The sequence below is a fragment of the Alligator mississippiensis genome, chromosome 10, assembly GCF_030867095.1.
Source record: "Alligator mississippiensis isolate rAllMis1 chromosome 10, rAllMis1, whole genome shotgun sequence".
Taxonomy (NCBI): Eukaryota; Metazoa; Chordata; order Crocodylia; family Alligatoridae; genus Alligator; species Alligator mississippiensis.
Window position 1 is genome coordinate 50,685,150 of NC_081833.1, and position 26,121 is coordinate 50,711,270.

Below are 26,121 nucleotides of genomic sequence, written 5' to 3' on the forward strand. Positions count from 1 at the left end.
TGACAGTGTATTTTTCTGTGGGTGGAAACAGATGTCACCTTTTTGTCACCATACAAGTTTTTGTGGCCATGCAAAGGCCAAGCAAACAGACATCTATATCATGTGTCATGCCACAGATGCCTGAAAATCGTGGCTGCAATTAAGCTAGTATCAATCTGCTCTGCTCTTTAGTGGCAGATGTTTGTTTACTTTATGGCAGGAGAGCATGGGCAAGCCAAAGTGGTTCACATTCACCAGCCACCTTGGGCAGGTGTTCTGGGGGCTGCAGGCCCAATTCTGCGTAACTTGAGAATTCCTGCACAGGATCAGGCCCCTCAAGCCCTGGAAGCACCTGCCTGGCTTTTTCCACTCACAGAAATGTGCCCCCAGGAATTTCTGTATGTGTCTGTAATCAGAGAAGGTCTGGATTTCTCCACTTATGGCTCCAGAGACTCCTGAGGGTACTTCCCTATAATGGGAAAAGCCAGGCATATAATCCCAGAGTTTGAGAGGCCCAATCCTGTGTGGGAATTCCCAGGATGCCCAAGACTGGGCTCCTCAAATCCTGGGAGAACACATCACCAATTGTTTGAGCAATAAACAAGTGAATACTGGTTTTCCAATTAGATAAATATTTGTAATTTACCCCTGTGGCAGTGATAGATTTTAATAAAAGAGAATATAATGCTGTGAATGGTGTAAAATTGTATTATACAGCACTTCAGTGTTCTACATTATAGCAACCTATTATTGCAGTTACTCTGAATTTTTTCTGTAGTCCATTGCCCTAGGTTTCTGATAAGTTGGCCAAGGCCAGAAGGCTTCTTTTGGGGTTCTTCAGGTGTTGGATGACAGTTAAAGCATGCTACAGTTGAGTTGGGTGAAATGTTTTTGATCACTACTTGGCTACCCTGGATAAAACAGCCACAGGGCAGCTGAAGCTATTCATGAACTTGATCTGGCAAATAGTATAAAATGGAAAAACTGAAAAAGAATTGAAAAGTTTTAAATGATTTATTTTGACATTGCTGGAAGAACCATTTTCCTTGTTCAGGCAAGCTTAGCTGCCATTTATACATAAGGCATGCATTAGGTGAGATTGGTGCTTTCCCTTGTAACTCCTATGTCATTGGTCAGAGCACTTAGATAGAGCTCCAGATTGAAATCCTCTCACTGCTTGATATGAAGCAGAGATTTGATCAATCTAGCCCTTGATTTCTAATTTTCACTGCTATATTTTTTAAAAAGTTTGAAATTTATGATCACCAAATCAAAACATTATTTTTGAGTCAAAATAAATGTTTTGCATTATCCTATATTAATGGCTGATTTTTGTAGTGTTAGCACATACCACTTAAGTAATAGCAGGTGTTTCAAGGCAGGGAGCCGAACTACAGGTACCTAAAATTGCTAGTCCTGGTTGAAAATAAGGATGAAAAAGCTAAAGAAGATATATTTCAGGAAACCAAGGTTTTTATTTTCTTTGTTGATGACACTTCACAAAGCAAGTGTTTTGAGTAGGCTTCATTGTGATCATGAGCCAAAATGAAATAGTCTTATATCATCATATGATCGCTGCTGATGAAGCTGCTGTGCAAACTTGGCAAAGCTCTCTGACAGCTCTTCCAGAAACTCTCATATTTTTGCCAGTTCTGCAAGATCTCCTGTGACTTGCCTGATCCACAAGAGCATGTGAAACACCACAGAATAAAACAAAATAAGAGAAACCAAATCTTATTGAAAAAGACTCTTTCTTGTTTGTCTGATTGCAAAATAATTAATAATGGGGAAAATGTGTTTGGGAAGAGGGAAGAATGAGGAATAAATCAAAAGAATATATACTAGCCATCTTGATTAACACAGCAATCAACTGTGGGTATATTTTCCAAATAATTTCTGAATTAGTGTGGTAAGAAATGCTTTCTGTGTATCAAGCAAATATTGTGTTTTGAAATGTTTGGGGCCTCAGCTATTTTTGCTTCAATATGTTTCATCCTAAATCTGATCAAATTTCTTTCTAGCCTTCCTGATCTTAATCATGCTATTTTTTAATTATGAAAAAAGGGTAACTTTGGTAAATTTGTAGTATTTATTTAGCAAAAAATGACTATGAAGTCCTAAAAATTTACATCCATCATGTGCATCTGAGTCATAGCTCATAGTTTAGTTACAGCTTACTTGTCTTGCTTCAGCTAAGTTGAATAATTTGTGTCTCAATACTGGAAGATTTTTCCTTCTGCTTGAGCCCCTCACCTTCAGCTGTCATCATGTGCATACCAGTCATCACTGTAGCTGTCAGAAATGACATCAAAATCTATAGTTTTATTTGTCTGGTTCTGAGTACTTATCCATGTTTACCTTAATTCTATGCGAGTACAATCCTTAGTAAACATCTATTCCTTTCTTGTTTCTTAGGATAACAGGTAAATGAGATTTCAGTGTGAAAATCTGACTTCAGTAGAGTACCTCCTGACTCACAGTGTTGTATCTGTGCAGCATTTAGCCTTGAATTTTCAGTAATCTTTATCACCATGGATGAAATCCTGACTCTGTTGAACTCGAAGGAAAACTCTCATCAACTTCAGTGGAGTCAGGATTTCCCCTTATATTTTACAATATAGAAATATTATATTATATATTTCATTGATTCTTTTTCTATATAACGTGTGCATATACTGTATTTACCTGAATACAGAATAAGGTTTTATTCCTCCAATCAGCATGGGAGAAAAACCCTTGTCTTATGCTCGCATACAGGAAAACCTCCCTCATTAAATGCATTACCTCTCATTAAACTGCTGTCAGAAGCAGCATGTTCTCTGTAATGGAAATCAACTATAAGTCAGTGTTTTTTGGTCCTTTGCATTTCCATGTTTTCAGGGAAGGGGATGGGGAATGGGCTGCAAGGAGAACAAGTTGCAGGGGACAAGGGCAAGGGGACTACCTGACACCCCTCCCTCCTCCTCTCCCCTCTCCCCGTTAATATTTTCTCTGCTGTAGCAGTGGGAGGGGGACAACTTCAAGATAGACCTCTGATAATTAGATTCTATACTTGAAAAATTAAAACAAATGTATACATTTTCTACATGTAGAATCTAAGTATTTAAAGAGAGATAATAAACTGATACTTACCTCTCAGGGAAGTTGTGAGATTTAACGAACACTTAAGAAGTACTTTGAAACTTGGAAGGCCCTCTGACATTGCACATATTACTAATGCAGGAAAAGAGGGTGTTTGAAGAAAGGACTTGGCAGAGGAATGTATTTTTAAGCTCTGTGAAAACCTGCAAAAACCAATTTGTGCTCATGTGAACTCCATTGGTTATCTTATTATCCACTTGAGACATACAAATTGCTAAGGCCACATTTTCAAAAATTCAAATCGCAGAGCATTGGAGTATTGTAGGCATAATTTTTGAAAAAGTAGACATGTGACAAAATGTCTTCTTTTTTAAGTTGTTTTTAAAATAAGATCCCCCAAATTTATGTTTACCTTCCCATGAAATATGGTGATATCATTAGAAATCCAGCATACTTTTTATAGGAAAATTGATAAAGTTCAGACATTTGAGAAAGTGGGTATTTTTTTATTTCTATAATTAGCACAGAGCAAAATGGACACATTGAACCACAAAGTTTAAGGTTTGGTAAACTTATACTTTTACCCATGTACAGGAAAGTTATGAGGGAGGTAAATTTAGTTAGCCTATAAAGTGCAACTATATCCTGCCTTGTTCATGAAAGGTAAGACAGAAGTGGTTGGATGTATAGAATTCCCCTTGGGATGATGTCTGTTTGTTCAATTCAGTCATCCAGGCAAAACTTGAAATGGTTAATTTGCAAATTACAGCTTTCACAAAGCTTACAGATGATTCACATAACTGTCTGTGTGATTGGCTTTAGTCAATTTATGGAAACCAAGTTCCTGATATTAAAACAATTACATTCATATATTCATAAGTAAATTAAAATATACATATACAGAGTAGAATAATACATTAAAAATGTGGTAGTTTTTAATGGAGCCATACTGTTACATTAGGACAGCATCTGATTAAATGAACATGGGTTCACAAAAGCATGTGCGCTCTATACGTATCTTCTTTACTTAGTCTATTGTAAAGAAGATATAGCTGCATATGTACCTGACTTCTGATAGACTTCAGACTCTCTATGGTAGGTCATTGCCTATGAAAAATATTACAGTATATCTAACTTGGCATCCATTCAGATGTTTGCCCTAGGTCCAGTTCTCCAGGGCTAGGTACAGACAGTCAAAAAGCCTGAGGCTGAATCGATTCAGTCTTTGCAGGTTAATCTAAACTGCACAGATTAAATTGAAACAGAAGTGAGCAGACATTTATTTTTGATTCAGGAAATGCAGCCACATGCCTGCGGTGGCTCGGGCCAGAAGCTGGGAGTATGGGGTCTCTGGGAATTACAGTCCAGACTTACAGCAGCAAGACTGTGCAGAGTTGCTCTCACTTTCTCTTCCTGCTTCCACATGCCTCTGGGATTTGTAGTCCACAGTCGCAGCCAGCATAAGTTTGAGCAGCGGAAGGGATGTTTAACCCCCCTCTCTGGCCCCAGACCTCAGCCAGGGTTTGTCAGGGGGACAGTCCACCCCTGTAGACTGGGCATCCCCAGCTGGGCTTGTCTCCCCCTCACACTCCTTTGTCAGTCAGCCCTCACTGCTCCAGCTAGAAAGCAAGGGAGCAGTGCAAGTCCTGCACAGCCCAGCCCAGGGCTGCAAAAAGCAGGGATGGTGGGCGGCTGTGATTTAACTTGAACTAGGAAAGGGTCTGAGATTGAAGTTTCATAAACTGGGTTAACACAAATCAGTTAACTCTAATATTACATTCAACCAGGTTTATCTTAAACCAGTTTGGGCCATTTTTAAACTGGTTTATGTTCACTGAGCTTATGTTCTGTTACAGGTTTAAACCAGTTTCTGATCACTTAAACCAATTTATGTGTAGCCTCTGTCCCTAGCCCAGTGCACCAAGTCTGCTTGATGTAATTCTAATGTTAATGATATATATTAAGTTTTGCTTTAAGAACAAGTTCCAGGAAAGTCATATAGGCTAAGTCAGATGGTATTTTCCTTTTCTGATTGGCTGAGCTACAGTGTGATACAGAGGTGTACTAGTGGAGCTCCACACCTGGGGCATCACTGGCTTCTGCCATGCAGATTTGCAGTGGTGCGATCAGCCACTGCTGCAGCAACAGCTGCTTTTGCACCCTCCCCCCTCCAAAACTAGTGCCTGGGGCTGCTTCCCCAGTTGCCTGACTCAGTTACTTTACCAGTTTGATGCTCTTGAGGGGGTTGAAATGCTTTTTTGACTGTACAGTTATACTTACAGGACTCAATGAAGCTCTCATTCCTCCCACCAAAACTGGGAGAGAAGGAGATATACCTAGCTTTGTTTAGCCAGGCTTAGCTAAAGAAATATGGGTCTAAAAGAGTTTGTATGAAAACATAAATTCTTTGGTGGCAAGGAGTGTGTGAGTACAGATCCATAGCCCAGAATGGTTTCAGTTGAAATGTATCTTGTACTCAGCTGGAGGGAGCTACCACCTTATATCAATTTTTACTTCCCATGACAAATATTTTGAGGATTTTTGACAATTCGGTTGTTGGCAGTCATGTCAGGATCCTCTGCAAATGTGTTTGCTCTAGTGTTGAGTTTACTGAATATACTTCAATTTTACTTCAGTACTCATCAATAAACAGAATGGTGTGTGGCACAACAGCAAGAGTTAATGGGAGTTTTGCTTAAGTGAAGGATAGAGCCTTCAGTTAGGAAACCTGTTTTTTCTTACCTGCATGTGCAAAGAAGTCCATGCTTTTGCACTATATAAAGAAGGGCTTTGTGCTTCAGTCTCACTGATAACCAGGTACTTCTAGACAGCCTGTTGTAAGTGATTCAGTGGCGCCTTTGGCTCCCAGCAGGAAAGCCTCTGTGAACTGCTCCTGAAAACGTTTTAAACCTGCATCTCCAGCAGGTATTTTTAGGTCTGTCTTGAAGACAGGGCAACTTTCATACATTTCAGCTTCTTTGTCTGGAGTCACTGCAGCTCCAGACATGTCATTGAAATGGGGTATAATTGTGGTCTCCTCCCCTCTCAATCCACCCACCAATCTAAACTGCTTTAAAGGAGCTTCCTGCTGTGCTACAGAGCGTATTTAGAGCCTTTCCTAGCAAAGCAGTCAAGATGTATTTTTTTATACATAATATGTTGATTGGGCAGGAAATCTATAGAGAATACCTATCTTAATTCCAAGACTATCTTTGGGGAAGAGAGAAATATCATTTGACATTTCTTAAACAGTTTCTAGACATTCCACTAAAGTTTACAACCCCACAATGTGGATAACATACTTGAGTAAGGATAAAACCTGTGTCTAAAATATACTTTCTATAAGAAAAATGTGGTTTGTGACAGTGGAATAATTGGAATAGAGCTATGCTGATTTACAGTGCCTCTGGTTTTCAGTGAGCAGTAAGAGAAATTAATAGAAAAATAAAGATCAAGTCCTGTCTGTTCCAAATAGGGTGGATCTGGTATGATGGCAACTAGAAGTTAGGCCAAGAAGCTGCTCCCTAAGAGTCTAAAGTTGTTATGAAGCTTTCCAACATGGCCCAAGATCAGGATAATATCCTGCCCATAATAATATGAAATTTCCTTTACAATCCATGAAATAACTATTTAACTATCCCAAGTGAATGAATCATGGCAATGCTGTGATGGCAGGTAGAGATAAGTAAGTTTCAGGAATCTAAAGGTCATGACACTTTTTTAGGCTTGATCATTTAAACATTTCCTCAAATAAATACTCCCATTCAACTTTACAGGACTCTTCCTCTATGTTGCTCATGTACACAAGTGTTTGCAGGAATGGAGATTGCAAGTAGCTTAGGCAGCTGGTATTTATCCCACTCCAGACAACATACAGTTTTAGTTTCTTTGCTTTCAACAACTGGCGGACAGTATACACAGTACAATAAAACATGAAATAAATATGAAGAAAAGATTAATGAGGACTTCAGGGGAGATTAGAAGGGAGACTAAAAAAAAGAAAGCTTCTTATCTTGTGTCTAATTGGTTTGTTTTTTTTCTCTTGCACTTTTCAAAGTGGGACTGATATTTTTTTTCTCCTTCCTTATTTCTACATTCATATTATAATCTATAATATTCTAGAGCTGCTGAAAGACACAATTCTCCCTTTATGTAATCAGCTAATAAAGTAGAAATCCTACCATATCTGTCTTTCACCATGCACGTGAGAAATCTACACGGTCACTTTAACACATCTATCACAGGGCAGCTGGGATAAGATCAGTGCTTTGGCAGACTTAGGTTTTTTTCTTCCGTGATGAAGGATTGTTGGTTGGATTGGTTCACTTTTTGCAATACAAGTTTTTATGAGTTTAGTATAAAACAAAAGATTAAAAGAAAACAATACAAACAGCATCTCAGTAGCAGATGAAAGTAGAGTTGACAGTATATTCTGTTGAACAGTTACTAGAAAGCTAACATACCAGGCTAGTGGGAAAGACTTTTCCATCCTATTAAGTTAATAGCTGAATAAAGCAGTATTAAAACAAACAGATGAATTCTGCTGAAATATTACATGGAAAATCAGATACATTTCAATATAGGGATGAAAGATACTGTGGGGAAAATTTTCAAAGGGCTTCAGGGTGTGGAAGCTGATCCTGTAATTTATATCAACTGTAGTTCATTCAAGTGGAGCTAATGATTACCTGTTGGAAACTCTGCATGGAGGGGAAATGGGTGGGAGAAGAGATTGAGGGTGAACATGCACAGACATGAAGATAAATCAGTAATCTAACAGGCAAAAGGGTAAGGTTTTTGGGGGGGTGGGGGGAGATGAGATTTAACTTTACATTTCATTTTAGCTCTTTGTAACAGTGATCTTAAACTGATGCAGCAGGGGTGTAAAACTCATCTGGCCCCCTGGTCACGGACTGGTTCAGAGGCTGGATCAGGCCCACAGACCAGCCCTGTGCTCCAGAGCTAGCATGGATGGCTGGTCCAGTACAGACACTGTATGCAGAGCACTCCCTGGACTGGCCCCATGTGCCACATATATTATAGCATGCGCACCCCAGACCAGTCCTGTATGCTGATTTCTATTTCACCAGATTATGCTACATGCGTTGGCCCTGTGGTTTGTGGAGCCAGAGAGCTGATCTGAGACCCGCAGGCAGCACCACAGGCCAGAAGAAAGGGCTTTGTGGGCTGTATCTTTGGCACTCCTCTGATACAACAATATCAAACAAAAGGACATTTTAGATATACTAAATTAATTTAGATCTATCTGAAAATGAAGTTTATCTATTTCAGCAACAATTTGTAGAGATAAGCCAATTTCAAAAGAATGTAGAACAAATATTCCCTCCAATTTAAAAATGAATTTGTTTCCCGCCGCCCCCTTTTTTCACTTCTGATAAACAATTGAACAATGTGTTATATTAGTGCAATTGCTCAGAAAGGGAGAAACTTACATCTATGCTTCAATATCATTTACATTTTTTAAAGAAATTATGGAATCCTGGGAGCTAAGACGATAAATTCATTGAATAATTTAATTGACAATGATTCATTCAGCTCTAAGGACCTATGATTTTCCTTCTCTTCAACAGCTGCACAAGGTAGGCAAGAAGAGATGCTACTAACTTGTCTTGAGATATAACATATCATATCTCTACCTATTTTTATAAAATGCATCTAGCAAAATATCATGGCCCTGATCCAAAAGTCATTGTACTTGATGGTACTCTCTTCATTGGATTTGGGTAAGTCTGTAAATGATGGCCGTACCTGCTATTTTTTCATTGTCACTAACAGGTATTACAGAACCTGCCAATTTTTTGTGTCTAAGGATTTTCCAAATCTAAGCAAGAAGCAGGCAGTTATGTTAGTTGTCCAACAGCATTAACAATAGGCCCAGTATTCAAAGCCCAAAATATAGCTTCAGTTCTGAACTTCCTCAAAAAAAAAAAAAATTAAAAAAAAATTAAAAAAAAAAAGTTTGGGGTAAGTTGGATTCAGAGACCTAAGCTGTTAAGTTTGATTCACAGTAATGTTAACTGGCTTAGTCCCTAACTCTAGTTTAGTTATCAATAGAAAAAACCCATCACATTGTTTAATAATTACAGTACAAAGCTGTGAGATCCATATTGGACAAAGCCTTATTTTCTTGTGCTTTCCCTATGTCTCTGTTGTATATACATAATACCTACAATTTAGATCCTACCTGACTTCAGCCTAACTATCTCTCTCTACCATTTCAATTGTAAGGTATTCATGGCAGGGATGGTTTCTTTTTTATATATTTATAGGAAGCCTATCACAGTGGTCCTGGAGAGGCTATTGACATTACAGTAATACAAATAGCAATAACAACAGAAATTAAATTGGAGCATCAGTGTCTCAGACCACCTCTGGTAACCAAACCCGCTATTCTCTTAGAGCTGTTCTTTAAAACGAGTTGATTAAAAAACAGAGGCTTTATGTCAGACAGAAAGTCTTGGTGGGGGAGAGCAGCAAATTCTGTTCTTCTTTGTACAAATATAAATCTAGTGTAAATTCAGAGCATCTCCATTCATGCCTACAAATTTTGCATCTGAGCAGAATCTGTCCTTGTGTAGGGCATTAGATTTAATACTCACTAAGCAATATAATTAAAAGATGATGTTACCTGAATATCAGCTTTTCTGAACGCATGTTTGTTTGGTGTTTTAATTGAAAATAAACAAAATCAGGAGCGCAAAAAAAGTAGAAAAGATATGTGTGAAATGTAATGATAATGGTTGACTTCTAAACAGCCAGGGAAATTATAGTCATCTTATGTGTGGGACAGGAACAAACACCTCTTAATTGCACTTCATTATAACGTACCTTTCTCTGCTCAGTTGTATATATTAATTATAAAAATCATGTTGCAGAGACGAGAAGCTCTACAATAGTTTTTTTTTTCCCTCCCTCCCTAATGCTGTCTGCAGCAGGATGGAAGAACAATATCAACTGTCATCCATCGAAAGAGCTTTCAAAGTCAAAATCATAAAAAGAATGAAAGGCTATTATAAAAAAAAAGGAGGAAAATGCTTTGATTTCACAGATTTTTCTACTTATTAATGTTTAAGGTTCTCTCTTCTTTTTAAAAGTATCTTCTCATATTGCTTTGTATGTGTTATGTACAGGTAATATCACTTTTTGATGACTATATCACATGGCACATGGATTACGTAGCTAAATATTAACGGATGGAGGTTGAGGGGATTAGTATGGGAAAAGATACTGCAGCAGCCCATCAGGACTCACATCAGTGGTTCAGACAAGGTATGGAAAACATTACCATCAGTCTAATTACACTAATTTGACACTGTATTTTGAGTTGTTTTCTTTTGCATTGTAGTCTTGGCAACATTGAAAAATATCCTGAAAAGTAAGAGCATTGTGGGCCTTGTGGGCCAAATTCTGTGGGGTGGTAGGTCTTCTTCCTCTTACTGCTTTTTTCCAGAGCCTGCAGAGAGATCATTCTGCTTTACCCTTCAATAGACACATTGCATGATACAAAAAACACATTATTGCTTCATAAGGAGGGGTCAGCTGCATATGGACTCAGCGTTTCTCTGTGCCCATACATAACAATGAAAACTGAACATCCAATCCTGTGCATTACAGGCATAATCTGCTCTGCAGCTAATTAAACTGGACATATTATTCACCAGCAGTGTAGGAGGAACTTCAGGTGGCTTTGATGTGGCTCCTGTTCATGATAAATCAGTACTCCAGCTCAGAGCTGTTATGGTGTGATGAAGAGTTGAATGTCAGATTAAGGCCTGACAATAGGACTGTTTTTTGCAACATATCACCTGCCTGTTTTGGACCCATTTGTACAATGGGCCATTATTTGACTCTTTTTGCATTATCCACAGTGCAGTCAGTAAATTTATGATGCATATGAGAAAAGAAAATGTTGCCCTGTTTGTTTTAATGGCTCATAACTCTCCTGTCCAAACTATGATTATAATATTTGACAAAAGGTTGCACAAAAGGAGAAGGAATGTGAGAAGTATTTGCCGAACAGTTTATGATGAAGCTTGAAGGTGAATTCTAGAAGAACTGCTTGGAAAGTTATTTAGGAAAATTAAAGATGCCCATAGCACAAATTTAGGACAGGAACCGGAGCTTGTGTATTTTTTTACATTGGAGGAGGTGGGCAATATTGTGTAAGCTGGTGAATATCTAATATATGGGATGGTACAGTTGATCAGGAATCATCACTCTTCATTCTTCCATAAAAATAAGTATGAGGGAGCGGACAAAATAAAAATCCCTGGGTAATGATTGGTTGTATGTGTTCACTGGGCAGCCCTTTTGGTTGAAATCCTGTGGAACCTTCATTGTAATGTTAAAGTCCCTGCACTGAAGAGGAAGCCCAGTGAAAAGCTCTCTCTGGCAAGCACCCCTTGAACAGGGCTAATACTTGCTAATAGGAGGGGGTTCAGTTTGTATTGCATTGGGTCTATGGGGGCAAATTGATGCTGGCTGGTTGGTTGGTAATGTTTTAGGCCAACACACCCAGGGTTTCAGAATATTGTTGCTTGTCCAGGGTTCATGGTCCTCTCAGATGGCAATGACTTTCTGTCACTACCAGCCTGGATTAGATTTTGTGATTTAGAGGTAACGGTGTTTTTTGCATCCTGTTTTCAGTCCCCCCTGGTATTCATGGCTTTTCAGGACAAATATCTTAATTGCCATAAAGCACCCACTTACCAACCTTTGCAGAATCAGAGAACTACCTGTAGTCACAGGTTTTGTAAATATTGAAGGTGGCTTTGTACCAAGTGATGTATTTCATGGGATTTAGTACACTGGTGTGTGCATCAGACCGGTTATATGACTGAGTGGTTATGTAAGGCTTTTCTAGTTTCAGTATTCAGCTCCAGAGTATTGGCATTTCCTTTACATCCTGTGTCATTTCCCTAAAAATGTTTTATTCCCTTTTTCAAAAAGCTGGCTCCAATAACCTGGTCACAAACTGAAATGTCATAATTCCAGTAAATGTTGCTGGTGGTTCCTCTATCCCTTGTTTTCTCCCCTACTCAGATTACAGCTGTGGCATGAAAGTGATGAATCTGATGAGCTGTTGCAGAATAGCAGAGGACAACATGATGAATCTGCTAATGGTGGGACACTGGTAAGAGAGGTCATCAGGAGGAGAAGGTTTGTGCAATCACAGCATTTTCTGGAAACCTAGGATGAATGTAGTGTTGAAGACAGATGAGAAGTATATTTGACCTTACCACTTTTAGTACCCAAAGAAGCTTATCAGCAGGCTGCTACAACCTTTGTGCTAACATCTCATGGTGGTCAAAAACTCCTAGAAGGGGCAATTATATTTATGTCAAAGGAAAATTCTGCTTTCTTCTGAGATGAATTCTGGTTTCCTCTGTGTGCATTTTAATATCAAACCCATTACTACAGTATCTGAATATGAATGGGCATGCATTTAATAGGAAGACCTCTTCTTACCTTTTCTTTACCTAGCACTATGGACAAATGTGGAATTGAGCCATGGACTGACACTAGCACTCCCTAAATTCTTTGAGTAAAGGAACATGCCCAGCAACACTCAGGGAGCCCCAGAGTGGGGACACTGCCTAGGTTGAGAGAGTGAGCCGAAGCCCCAATTGTCCCTATCCTACTATGGCTGCTAGAATTCTATATCTATTGTTTAATTTTGCACTAGCTATATCCTGCAGTAAACCAGTCTGCTTACATCAGTCTTGTGCCTCAGAGTATCTCTATGTAGCCTCAGCAGCTCTGTTTTCCATACAGGTATGACATTACTTAAAGGGCCCGTGTGCTTTCTCTTGCACTTTTTTATTGATAATTGCCCAAGCTCCTGGTGAACCTATCAAACAAACATTTACAGTGTAAGTCTGTGCAGATCATATTAATTTGAGCTCTGGATACAACAGGCTCGTCTGATTAATTTAATTTCCTGTTGCTTTCCAAGTACTATTCTTTATTACTTTCTAAGAAAATACTGAGTTGCTAGCTGACCTTTTTTCTCTGTTGTATACACAGTCCAGTGACAGAAGGACAGACACCACTGACCTCTTGGCATATTTGGAAGATGTGGAAGAAACAATTAATGAAATAGTAACAGCATTCATCATTCCTTGCAGAACTGCAGCCTTTGTTGGGAGATGCAAGTTGTAGAAACTTTGGTGATGCTATACTGTTTTGTAAATCTGCTCACAAACTTTTAGGTTGTGCATCACTAGTACGTCAAAAATGGAGAGGTAACATGTCTGTCAGTGTAATGACAAGTTTATTACATTGGTATATTCCTTAACAATATGTGCAGTCTTCTGTCCATTACATTGTTGCTGTTAACACCATCTGATGACACCTTGTGGTTTTAGAGGGGTCACTTAACTGTCCCCAAGCCAAAGTGCCCATTGCTAAGCCTTGCATATCCATGTATAGGAGAGAGATTTTGGCTATCTTCATGCCTTGCACTTGAAGGGTTATTTTGCTGTAAATCAAGATCAGCTCCATTGAAGTCAATGGAATTTCACTTGTATAAATGAGACCACTACAATGCTACATGCTCAGGCCATTACATATTCCTAGCTCAGCACCAGCGTCATGATCAAAGTTCAGTTTCTATGACCTAGTTTCCCCTGAAGTCGACAGAAACAAGTTAGCTGGAGAAGAATGATTGTTTTAAGAGTGTGATTGATCCTAAGGGCATCTTTATACGTGGGCTGGGGAGAGGCTCTAGTTACAGCCCAAGAGCCGCTCTAATTAAAGACCCACAGTATCACATGTATTCAGCATCCCACACTTCAAAATGGTGACAGGAGCACTTTAACTAAAGCTCATTTGATGAGCTTTAGTTAAAGTGTCCCCACCGCCATTTTGAAGCACAGAGACACTGAGTACATGTGATGCAGAGGCTGCTGGAGAGTGCTAATTAGATTTATCGAGTCTGCTCTGACACATGCTAATTAGCATGTGCTGAAGCAGACCTCCAGCATGTGTATAGGTTCCCTAAAGGTTCGAGTGGCACTGAGGTGTAATTTCTGAGAAGTTCAGAAGCAGCTCCAAACTAGCTTAGGTGATGGAATAGCCTTCAGCTTTCCCCCAGCTCTAGGAATAGCAAGGGTGACTTAGCCTCCTTTGTTCTCTCCAGCTGTCTCAGCTGTGCCAAGTGGAGCTCTGTAACTGCAATGCATGCTCCTCTAAATGAACTTCTCCGCTTTCCTGTTCTTAAATAGCATGGGCCAAATTCGCTGCTGGTGCAGCTCCAGTGAAATAACTGATGGAGTTATGCCAGCAGAGGATTTGTCCCCATAGCTCCTCTGATGATTAAATTTCTCCTCAGCACTCTTTTTTCCTATTGAAATGCCATTTACAAAATTCAACCATTATGTTTAAAGCTATCTTACTTCAGGAAGGAGAAACACGCTATATACTTTCGTTAAGCAAACATTAACTTTAAGGTAAAATGAGGCTGAGAAGGGTGATTAGCCAGTCACTCTGAACACTTCCAAATAAGCTGAGAAAATCAGCTTCTCAGAATTCACATTAAAAAAACATAATGAAGTTAATATTAAATAAAAAGCTTGTGCAACCTTTTACTTTTTACAGTATATGCTGATGTGTCCTTGATTCCAGTCCTGTTTTGTTTATGATTAATGAATGACTCACCTTGAAGACCGCTCAATTTGATTCCTACCTCATTACGAATTTGAAGAGGTCATTTTGTTTTGGGGGTCTAAGAGAAAAGCCTCTTTGTATTTTGCAAATGCTAATAGTTAATAGTATCAAATAATAGTTAATAGTATCTAATAATAGTCAGATACAGTGCATATATAATGATGACATGGAGAAGTTTCTGTTCAATTCAATTCTCATCAAATTATTCAATTCAATTCCTCAAGTTATTCAGGAAATTTCCAGGCATACAATTAAGTGCAGACTCAGTATAACAAAGATTGTTATTTCTCTCATCCTTTAATTAAAAGGCTGCATCTATATACTTTTACTCCATATATAAAGACTTGGCATGCTCCTGTACAAACTTTGAATGTATATTAACATTTTTACTATTTTACCTATTTCTGAATACAAAAACCTAGAATTGGGATTTGCAAAGCAGATTATTTTTGCAGGAAGCAAATGTTAGATGATTCATATTTTGAAATTTTCAGCATGAAAAGGCCATTTCAGTGGAATTATGTAAATCAAACTAAATCAGAATTAATGGTGAATGTTTTGAAATTAGGTAAAATAAAATAGTGAAAATAATTGTGCAAAATAGGAAGTGTCCAGGAAAAAAAATTCTTTAGCCATATAATGTGTAAGTTGTTCACATTGAAGACAATAGCGCTTGCACTCCTGTCCATCAAAATCAGGTTTTCTTTGGGAATAAGCCATGGCAAAAGAAAGAGAAATTGGCTGCAACAATTATTTTTAGATTTTCCCTGAAGCCTATGCTTTAGTGCTGTGGTAAGCCATGTGTGTTCTAATGAACCTGAGGGCAGTGCTGGCATCGGTTCTGACCATTGGTCGAGTTGTTCAGCTGGACAGGTCAAAGGTTAGGAACCAGATGAAGTGTGCCACTGTCACTCCAAGTTGGTAGTTAGATGATAGGTCAGAAACCTCTTCATAAAATAGTTAAATTATAGAAACACAACTAAGCAAGCATTTTGGCAAAGAGCATGATGGACAGAGGCTTGTTTTTTGCCCCAGTGTTTGTCTAAGCTGGAAAGATTCAGATGACTCATGGAGCAAAATACCCCCTGTGCAGAGGATCCCATGTGATCTGTGTATGACATAAATATTTCTAGACTTTGTACTGCATTGTGCACAGTGGTGAATTTCACTCCCTCTGAATACCTACTACAGTAAGATGAATTAATGGTCCATGACCTAGAGAAAAACATAGCATCAGATTCAGACCATGTGTAAATGGACTTGCAATCCATGTGTGCAAGTTCTGAATTTGCCCTTTTAGGACTAGGTGATATAAAAAGTAAGAAATCTTTCCTGTCAAAGCAAGTCCATCTCTTATTGGGTTTTTTCCATTTACATTTAACAAACCATTTGACTTCTATATGCAATGCTTTATAAGCACAGGGCAATAAATATAATAAAAATAGAATTCCCATAGTTGTTTTGGTGATCATGTGCCTGTAATACATAAAAGTTTTTAGGTCAGTTTCCTTTTCTACAGAATGTGGTTTTGGTTCTTGCATATATAATTTGAAATTTTGTTATCTGGTTTTATGTGACTGAGCCAATGGGAACCGTATAAAAAATTATAATCTACATTTACCTGTTCAGCAAATAGATGTGCTTTCATTACTTCAAAGCTAAGAAGCACATGTATTCCAGTTGTGTTTTTTTTTTTAATATTTCATCATTCTTTGTGGCATGTATGATTCAGGCTGATTCACCTCGTTATTTGTGTTGCAAAGGTCACTAGCTTATTATGTATGGTTTGTGTCATCATTTTTGAAAAATAATGTAGCTCTGAGAATGGTTAGTAAATGCAGGCTGATCTTTGGTCTCTGGTTTGCTTAATATTGTGGTTTTGTTTTCCAAAATTTGTTCAGAACTATTTGTACCTTGGATTATTAATCTACAACTAAACATTGTCCTTGGTGTTCATCTAGCTGACGATGCTTGGAACTAGACCAAGTCTATTATCTTTTCTTTGAAATTGTGGAGAGCATTTATTCCAATGCTGAATTAAAGTTTCTTGTTCATTTGCAATTCTACTGGAAATGTTTCAACTGCAGGGAGCATTACTTGGCCATTTAGGATTGGTGATCATGCTACCAGTGCACACAAAGGTTTGAATGCATGCTCAGAGCAGAGATACTCCCAGCACACACATTTCAATGGTAAAGAATGTTTCTCTTCATTGAAATTGAGGTATGCTGTGGGAAGGTAATAATAGTAACTCTAATTTTCATTAAAAAGCAGTGGGGAAAATACCCCTATCCAAGGGAATGTGTTGTAGGGCCTGCACCTAGATTTCTTCAATTGTAAACTGTCTCTCTCTGCTTGAAACTATTGCTACTAATGAGAGCCCTTAAAGCCTATTATGGGCACTTACACAAGTTACATTTTTCACATGATTGAGCCCCTGAAAGCACTCTACAGCCATGACGTAACACACATGCACAACTACAGAGCACTTTTAAAATGGTCAATAGTGTAAAAAATTAACCCTTGATAAATCAGGTATTAACTGATGGTGGTCTAGAGCAGAGCACCTTAGGGAACTTGTGTTCCCTTAAGGGTTAATTTTTCATGTCTTTGTGGGGTTGGGCTTGCACCCATGAGCACCACCTCAACCCTGCCCCTGGGGCTGTCTGTAGGGGATGGAAAGCAAAGGGCAGCATGCAGCTGCTGGCTGGGCTTTGCCTGGTCAGAGCTAGGCAAGGTAGAACAAAGCCCCATCACCTTGCGGACCCTCACAGCTACCCTGGCTGGGGTATTGAGGGGAGCTGGGCCAGGCCCATGGGGTGAGGGGGCTCTGCTACACCCTGCTCATCCCTCCAGCTCTGGCTGCAGCAAAGCCCTGCCAGCAGCTGCTGCTGCCACTGTCATGAGGCCCAGACGGGGTGGAGGAAAGGAGCCCCACTCCCTGGGGCCCAGCCTGGCTCCACCCAGTTCCCCAGCCAGAGTAGCTGGGAGGGCCTGCAAGGCAAGAGGGCTCTGTTCCACAACCCCTCCTTCCGGTTCCAGCCAGGCAAAGCCCTGCCAGCAGCTGCATTCTGCTCCATTCCCCTGCCCCTCCCCTTTTCTTCCCTCCCCCAGTGGTGGCGAGAGCTGGGCAGATGGGGCTGGGGAAAGGGGCAGGTCAGCAGCCTCCCCAAAGGCTGCTGGAGCTCCCCTGGCTGCTGGGGGCTATGAGTTAGTATAAAGCACCATGACTAGGGACATAAATTACACATATACCAGTTTAAGTGATCAGAAAGTGGTTTAAACCTGTAACAGAACAGAAGCTCAGTGCACATAAACCAGTTTCAAAATGGCTGAAACTCTTTTAGGATAAACCTGATTGAATGTAGTATCAGACTTAACTGATTTGAGTTGAACCGGTTTATGAAACTTCTATCTTAGACCCTTTCCTGGTTCAATCCCAACTGGGGATGCAGCCCAGTCTGCAAGCTGGGGGGACTGCCCCCACAGGCAAACCCCGGCTGGGGTCTGGGGCCACGGAAACACCCCTTCCTCCACTCAAACTTACTACTGGCTGTGACTGTGGACTACAAATCCCAGAGGCATGTAGAAGCAGGAAGAGGAAGTGATGAGCAACCTTGCAAAGTCCTGCTTCTGTGATTCTGGACTGCAGATCCCAGAGACCTTGGGGACAGTAGGAAGAGGAAATGAACACATAGCCAGAGAGCCATGTTCTAGCACCCCCTGGCTTCTGGCCTGAGCCACTGCAGGCATGTGGCTGCATTTCCTAAATCAAAGGTAAAAGTCTGTTCATTTCTGTTTCAATTTAATCTGTGCAGTTTAGACTAACCTGCAAAGACTGAATCGATTCAGCCTCAGGCTTTTTGACTGTCTGTACTTAGTTTCTGAGTTAGAGTGTGGCTCCTAAACATCTATCAGCACCCTATGACAGAGAGGTCATAGCAAGACTGCATGCGAATCATGTTTTTGATGGAATCTTTGTGGTCCTGTAACAACTTGAATGAAGTCTTATCATTTGGCTTTCCCATCCTTCTGTTATAGAGTCCTGACTGAGCATGGCTTAATATCATGAATCTTGAAGACAGGACCTGATCCAATGGGGAGAGTTATGAAAGATCTAAGAAAGAGAAAGCAACCTGTTTGCAAATTTGCAGTATATTCACTCAGAAAAAGGAATTGCTAAAAAGAAGTATTTGCCTGGGGCAAATGCTTTTGATTTAGATGTTGCCTAGTGCCCTAAAATGTTGAGCAAATGGAAGTGAGTAATTTTCTGCTGTTCACAAATTTCTTAAGAATAAGAACCAATCCTCTTATCATGCCCATGATACCATGGCTTTTATTCTTGTGTTGTTACTGTAACCTGTGTCACTGTTCACAGAAATCTCAGCAAAGAAATAATTCAGCAGTAGATGTTTGTAGAAAGATATAAAAAATACTAGAGTTAAAAAGGTTCTTTATGATTCTTAATGAAGATGTAGCAGTTTGATGTCAGTAGCATAACACATAGTTTTCCGTTTCTGTTTATGAATCACTTTGCCACCATTTGACACCTGGTAGAAAGCAGAACAACCTGACTTCTTTAAAAAAAAATCCAGTTATGAATATCTGGAATTGTGGCATGCTGAAAAACTGGAGCCCAGGAGCAGAGCTTTTAAAAAAACAAGAGAAAGAGAGAAAAAAAACCGTTTCCAATAAGTTTACCCCATTATATTTCTAGGATACTGGATTTGGTTCTTCCTGAGTGACTTAAAGTTCTTCCTGACAGTTATTTTGTATTCTACTCAATCACTGGTTTTATACTTTTTGCTGGTTTTATAATTTTATGTTTCTTATCTCCCTCTCTCCAGTCAATGGGAAACCTTTCTTTTACTGGTTGTAAGCTACAGAAAATAAGTTCTTATTTGCAATAGGTGCCTAGCTAAAGTGGTTCAGGGTCTTCAGTGATTCTCTTTACCCAACCAAAATTCCTATTGGCATCAAAACCAAAGTAAAGTCAAGCTTAAGGAGTAATTTTTGCAAGGTATTTAGGCACCTACATTCAATTGATTTCAACTCATAACAACACTTTCTGATGCTATAGTTCAACTATTCTTTTTACTTGACCCTTCTATGTAGGCTGTAGCCTACAAAAGCTCATGCCCTCTGAACAAGGGAGTTATAATCAGGGATCCTCTGTTTAAATATCCAAAATTCACTGATTAAAAACCACAAAATATTCATATTTCCACAATTAAAGGGAAATGCCACTATATATATAGGTATCAAATGAACACAATGTTTTATTGATATATTTACAATTTTAAGCAATTTGGAAGCCTACCAGTGCCTGAATCATTATAATAAAATAAATTTTAAATACCTATATATTTTGGCATTTGATTTTGGTTTTTTTAACGTGGAAATCAGAGCTCCCCCTGCCCCATTTGCTCAGCAGGATGCAGGGCTAGCTATTGGTCTAGCTCCTCCTCCCCACCTACACCCCTAGCTATGTGGCCCTGAAAAGCCCTGATATGTGGGGGCCCTACCACTGCCCATGCTGTTGCCCCTCACTCCCAACCAGCAGCCGCCTACCCCTGCCGGTGCTCCTCACTCCCAACCCGAGGGGTGGAGGGGCACAGGTGATGGATCAGATGGGCAGGGGGGCATGTACCCCCCCTCCCCCAGATTTCTGTGTCCCCAAGGGGCACAGGGCTGCAACCTGGCTGGACTAGCTCCATGAAGCAGCCACCTCCATGGCCCAGCAGGCAGGACCCAGTGCAGGAGAGAGCACCACCATGGCTGCCAAGGTGAGGCTCAGCAGTGGTGTGAAGTTGTACCCCTTGCTGCTATCGGGTGGACAGGGGGCACCTCATCTTAGCAGCCATAGCACCATAGCACTCCCTCCCATGCCAGGTCCTGCCTGCTGGGTTGCGGGGGTGGATCCTGCCCAGAGTTGGCCCAGCCCAGCTGCAGCCCCACGCCCTGCTGTGGGTGCAGAAATCTGGTGAGACACATATCCCTCCACCCCTCTGACATATCACCTGTGCCCTTTGTCCTTCATGCATTGGCTATGCCCCCCACCCCCAAACCCATCACCTGTGCCTTTCTGCCCCACACTCATCACATATTCCCCCCCCCACCATGTCACCTATGCCACACCCCACTCCCGTACTTTTACCTGGAGAGAGCTGCTGAAGCTGATCTCCACCACACTGCCTGGCTGCCACGTGCATGTGTGCATGCATATGATGCCCCCTGAAGCACACTCTCCCCAGCACACTCTCGCAGGCTCAAACTCTGCCAGCCTGCAAGAGGAAACCTGTGGTTTCTCAGGTATTTGTCCTTTAAAGAAGAAAATCCATGCTTTTCTCCATTAAAGAAGAAAATCTGCATTTTGCCATGTTTTTCAATGACAAACAGAAAACCCAGATCCCTGCTTATAACGGTGAGGAACAACTTTTTTAGCAGGCATGCCACAATTTAGCTCTGCACCCTACCCAAGTGCCTGATCTGTTGCTCTGCATTCTGCTTCCTATCCTATGTCCCCTCCCTATCTGTTGCTATACTGCCTGTCCCCCATTCTGTTGTGTACAACATAGTGCCAGTCTGTGCTGCTTGTAGCACCCATTCTACAGGTTGGTCACTCCAGTCTATAAAGTGCCATTCTTCCTACCTTATGCCTAAACTACATAGTAGTTTTATATCACTATAACAAGGTGCAAGTCAGAGTAGAATGATGGTTATTTCCCTCTATTTGGATTTGGTGAGGCCGCGTCTGGAGTACTGTGTCCAGTTTTGAGTCCCCCACTACAGACTGGATGTGGAAAAATTGGTGAGGATCCAGTGGAGGGCAACAAAAATAGTTAGGGGGCTGGGGCACATGGCTTCTGAGAGGCTGAAGGAGTTGGGATTATTTAGTCTGGAGAAGAGAACACCAGGGTGGGGTAATTTAATAACAGCTTTCCACTACCTGAATGGTGGTTCCAAAGAGGATGGAGCTAGACAGTTCTTGGTGGTAGATGACACAACAAGGAGTAGTGGTCTCAAGTTGCAGCAGGGGAACTTTAGGCTAGGTACCAGGAAACACTTTCTCATTAGGAGGGTAGTAAAGCACTAGAATAGGTTGCCCAGATGTAAAAATCGTTGGAGGTTTTTAAGACCTAGGTAGACAGAGCCTTGGTTGGGATAGAGTTGGGGCTGGTGCTGCTTTGAGCAGGTGGTTGGACTAGATGACTTTCTGAGGTCCCTTCAAACTCTAACTTTCTATGATTGTAAGATAAGGAGACATTTTCAAGGAAACAGCCTAATTTACATTTATTAACATGAGTCTTTACACATTCATTTTGCTACTGGTATTGGAGTGCAGGGAATAAAACCTAGGAAACATACCTGTTTACATGGTATACCATTAATGAACAAAAGAGAGCTCTTAAAACGTGTTTATAAATAATTGCACTCACAAAATTAGATGTTAAAATATGTCCCCATTGATCAATTAAGTACCGTTTAATTTTGTACAGGTAACTAACTGGGAGAATTGCTGCTCTCTCAGTAAAAATTGCCAGTGCACAAGCATTCATTCAGTTTCTCCTAAAGGAAATCTACCCCTACTGGGAGAAAGATCTTCCAAATTAACACCTGGAAGATCTCTCCTGCAAACAAGTTTCTTTCACTGTACAGAGGCCTTGGACACTGTACAGGCATCTGTACACCTGTGTGGAAACGAGGAGAGGAGGCACAGCAGCTTCTCCCTGCATTTTGGGGAAGTCAGTGAAAGCCTTTCTCCAACACGTCACTCCTCCCAGGGACCAGGAGGAGTAGAACAGCCATAGCTACCCATGCCTTCCCCAGATCAGGATCACTTCCATCTGGGGAAGGCACAGGGAGAAGGGACAACTTCAGGCTGAATGCTCGTCTTGCTCCCTCTTCCAGAAACATTTCTAGCACTGGACATTTCCTGGAATTGTCTAGCACCAGAAATAAATGTCTGTTCATAGTTGAGGTTGAAACTTTGCTCACAATTCTGAGGCAAACATGAAGAAGTATATTTAAAATTTAAAGAAGATATTAATGTACAGGATCACAAGTACAGGCTTGGAAAAAATGTGAATTTCCACGGCAATAACACATACAGAATCAAACTTCAAGGAACTAAAAGTAAAAACCCAGACAGTTTTTCTTGTTCTTTCTATAATTTAACCTGGTCCACTTTGCATATCTTCAGACTACTTGATAAAAATAAATAAAACTCAGATGTTGAAACTAAAAAAAAAAGAGTTCGGCTTATAGTAAGTAGCTCTATGCCAAAATTAGGTGTACTGTAATTGTCATGAGAGAAATCTTTACTTAACCACTCACACATAGGAAACTAAAGTAATTTAAGTATTTCACCAGTGTCCCCCTTGTTAGGATACAACCTGAGTCAAATACTGTGGGAGATAAATCAATGATATAAATGGTAAAATAACATTATATGAACTTATAACAAAATAAGTAAACTGCATGCTGGAGACTGTGGAGGACAAAAAGAACTATCAATAGATGTAAGGTAAAGTGTTGGTTACATTGACTGTTTTGTCACCCCTTTCCCCCCACCTCCTTGCTTTTTTGCTACAAGTCTAGAATTTATCTTGTTTTGTACTGGCTATTACACTGGAGCATGTCACAGTATTTTACTACTAATACCTGGTTTTGACCATCCAGCAATAGATGTGCAGTTTACCCAGACATGTGCAGCTGTAGAATTTGGCACAAAGAGGGTTGCAGCCGTTTGTGTCATGTTGGGAATTTCCATGCTATGCCTAACTTGACCAAATTAATTTGTGTGTACCTGTAATTCCAGTGGACCACTTTGATTCTGTTAGATGAATGCAAATTAGGTATAAATCCACTGGAAACACTGGAGCTGCTCCAGATTAAACTAGTATAAATGAGCTTAAAATGTGGCTCCTACATGTACTAATGCAGCTACTTGATTCATATAATGCAAAGATGAATGGATAGTCCTCAAAATAAAGTATAAAAACCCAACAACTTAGGTTTGCATTTAGAAATAGGTGCCATAAATTACACCAAAAATAAGGCTGCTTAAGCCTATTTTAGGCAGTTTCATTTCCGTGGAACAAGAGCAATTAATTTCCAAAGGTTTAATTAGCAATGCAATGAGCTAATAAAAAATGGAAGCTCATATTGCTTTGCAGAACCTTCAGAAAGTGTTTGCTACCCTTTTAGTTTTACTGCAGCTTCTGCGTAATGATCAATGCTGCGCACAGCAATTAGGGGTTGTTGTTTTTTGGCTAAAATTCCCACACATCTGGGATAAACAGATACTCTATTCGAACTTCCTCTGTTAACTCCACCAGTTTCCATGGAATGATTCTCTATGTGCTTGTTAAGTAAATGATTATTATAAGACTATGGAGACATGGTCAATCAAATTAACCCCTTTTGTTCAACCCCAAAAATGGTTCTCTTCATTTGCCTAAATTCAGCTGCTTTTGAGAGTTTTTTCAAGCTTGAAGGACTCTCTGGATTCATCACATTAGCAAACTGTAACCTGAGAGCAGGGTCTTTGGAGCAGCAGGACTCCTTTGGCCCCCAATTGTTTTGCTAATCAAGATTATTGCCACCATTGAGATGTGGAAGTATAGCCTAGCTGACAAAATTTGTCAGCTTCCCATGAAATAGTTCTGTCAGTTTAGTCAGGGTGCCGGCTAATATTAACATATAAATGAAGTCTCTCCCCCTCGCCCCTTAATAGATGCAGAGAAAATATAAACACACACACAAAAAAACCCTCTGTGCTTAAATCAAACAAGCTTCTTTTCTCAGCTCTAGCCCATGTCCCTGGAAATCCTGTGAGTAGTGGAGCTAAAAGAGCCGGGTGGGGGGGAGGGGGGGAAGTAAAATTTGCACAAAACTACTTTTAAGCCATAAAGCAGCAAAGCTCCACTCCCCTGCTGATAGCAACAGGAGATTGATTACGCCTGCAAAAGTACAAATGGTTGCCTGAATGCAAGTGGCAGACCTCCAAAGCAGTATGTTCTATGTGCTGGTTTTACATTTTATAGCAGAGGGCTTGGATACAAAGTGGAAAAGTGGAACAGAGGGAATGAAAGAGTTATCTTTGCCCAGAGGTCAAGCATATGAGGACCGCCCCTGATAGTTTTAATGTCTGACCACAGAAAGATAGAAGAGGGAAACTAACCCCTCTGCTGCAATCATCTTCTCATGTCATTTCCCTGACTGAATTTTACAACACCTGTTTTTTGCCTTTCACTCTGCTTTCTCATAATCAGAATACATATTGTGGAAGATTCATGCTTAATGCTCGTGCTTTTCCAGCTGACCTACAAGGTGATATCATCTAATGCTCTCTCTCCCATTTATACAAATTTCACATTATTTTGTCAAAGGCACCACATCCTTCAGCACTGGCTCTTTTCAAATCCAAGCCATACAAAATCATAAAACAGCAATTCAAATTCATACTCATTTTAATTATAAATGGATTGGCTGAGAGTTTTGTCTCTTAATCTTTCATTTGTTTATTTATATTTAAATCAGGTTACCTTGTGATATTTGTAATCTGCAAGTCGGCAATATTGACCATTTGATACTAAATTAGCTCTTGAATGGAAACTGTGCAGAACCTTTGTGTAGTTAGTGTACGCATCTGAGATGACTCTTCCAACAAGTTCAATAGGCTTTGCAAAGCATAGCTTTAAATAGAAGGAATCCTTCAATCATGATTTGTTCTTGCTATTTGAGAAACAATCAGATTATTCCTTTGTGCCTAACTGTGACAATACTCTAAAGCATGAATGAAAACTGGAATATATGTTCCCTAGTGGATTACATCAGCCTTCTTGTTCATTAGGCTAACATGAAAAATACATTTAATGTGTAAAATATCTGCCACTAAAGAGAATGTTAAGAAAGCAATGTTTATGGGGACTCACAGATGGTGAAATAACCATAGGAGCATGGTATTTGAAGGCTGGTTCAAAGCACTCAGCTCTTGTAGAGTCAGAGGCAAGTAGTTAAGATCCCTACTACATGAAAATTAAAAGTTTGTTAATGCAGAACATTACACACTTTTCAACTTCTCCAGATAAATGGGGTGAAACAGAGTTAATATTCCAGAATGTGGATTTAAACACGCATTGGCCAAAGATGACTTGTGTTGTCTAGCTCCTCACGTTCCATGGCACCCTGTGTAATATTTATATTGACTCGGTTGATCTAGGCTTAATGTACAAATTTTATTTTATATAAGCTTGATGGAGAAACTTTAACCAAGGCCCTTTAGGCCCTCCTTTCACCTTAATCTACAAAAAAGTTCAGGGTCCAGTGTTTGTAAATGTTGTTTTCAAGCCTGGGGGAAGAATTAAG

General features: G+C 40.0%; 1 long non-coding RNA gene across 1 annotated transcript; it reads left to right on the forward strand.

The window, feature by feature from the left end:
• Window positions 1–10,060: 10,060 nt before the first annotated feature.
• Window positions 10,061–16,898, forward strand: LOC132243597 (uncharacterized). The gene is made up of 3 exons (XR_009455267.1): window positions 10,061–10,350; window positions 12,124–12,240; window positions 13,108–16,898. It is a non-coding gene; the product is annotated as an uncharacterized LOC132243597 (long non-coding RNA).
• Window positions 16,899–26,121: the final 9,223 nt, after the last annotated feature.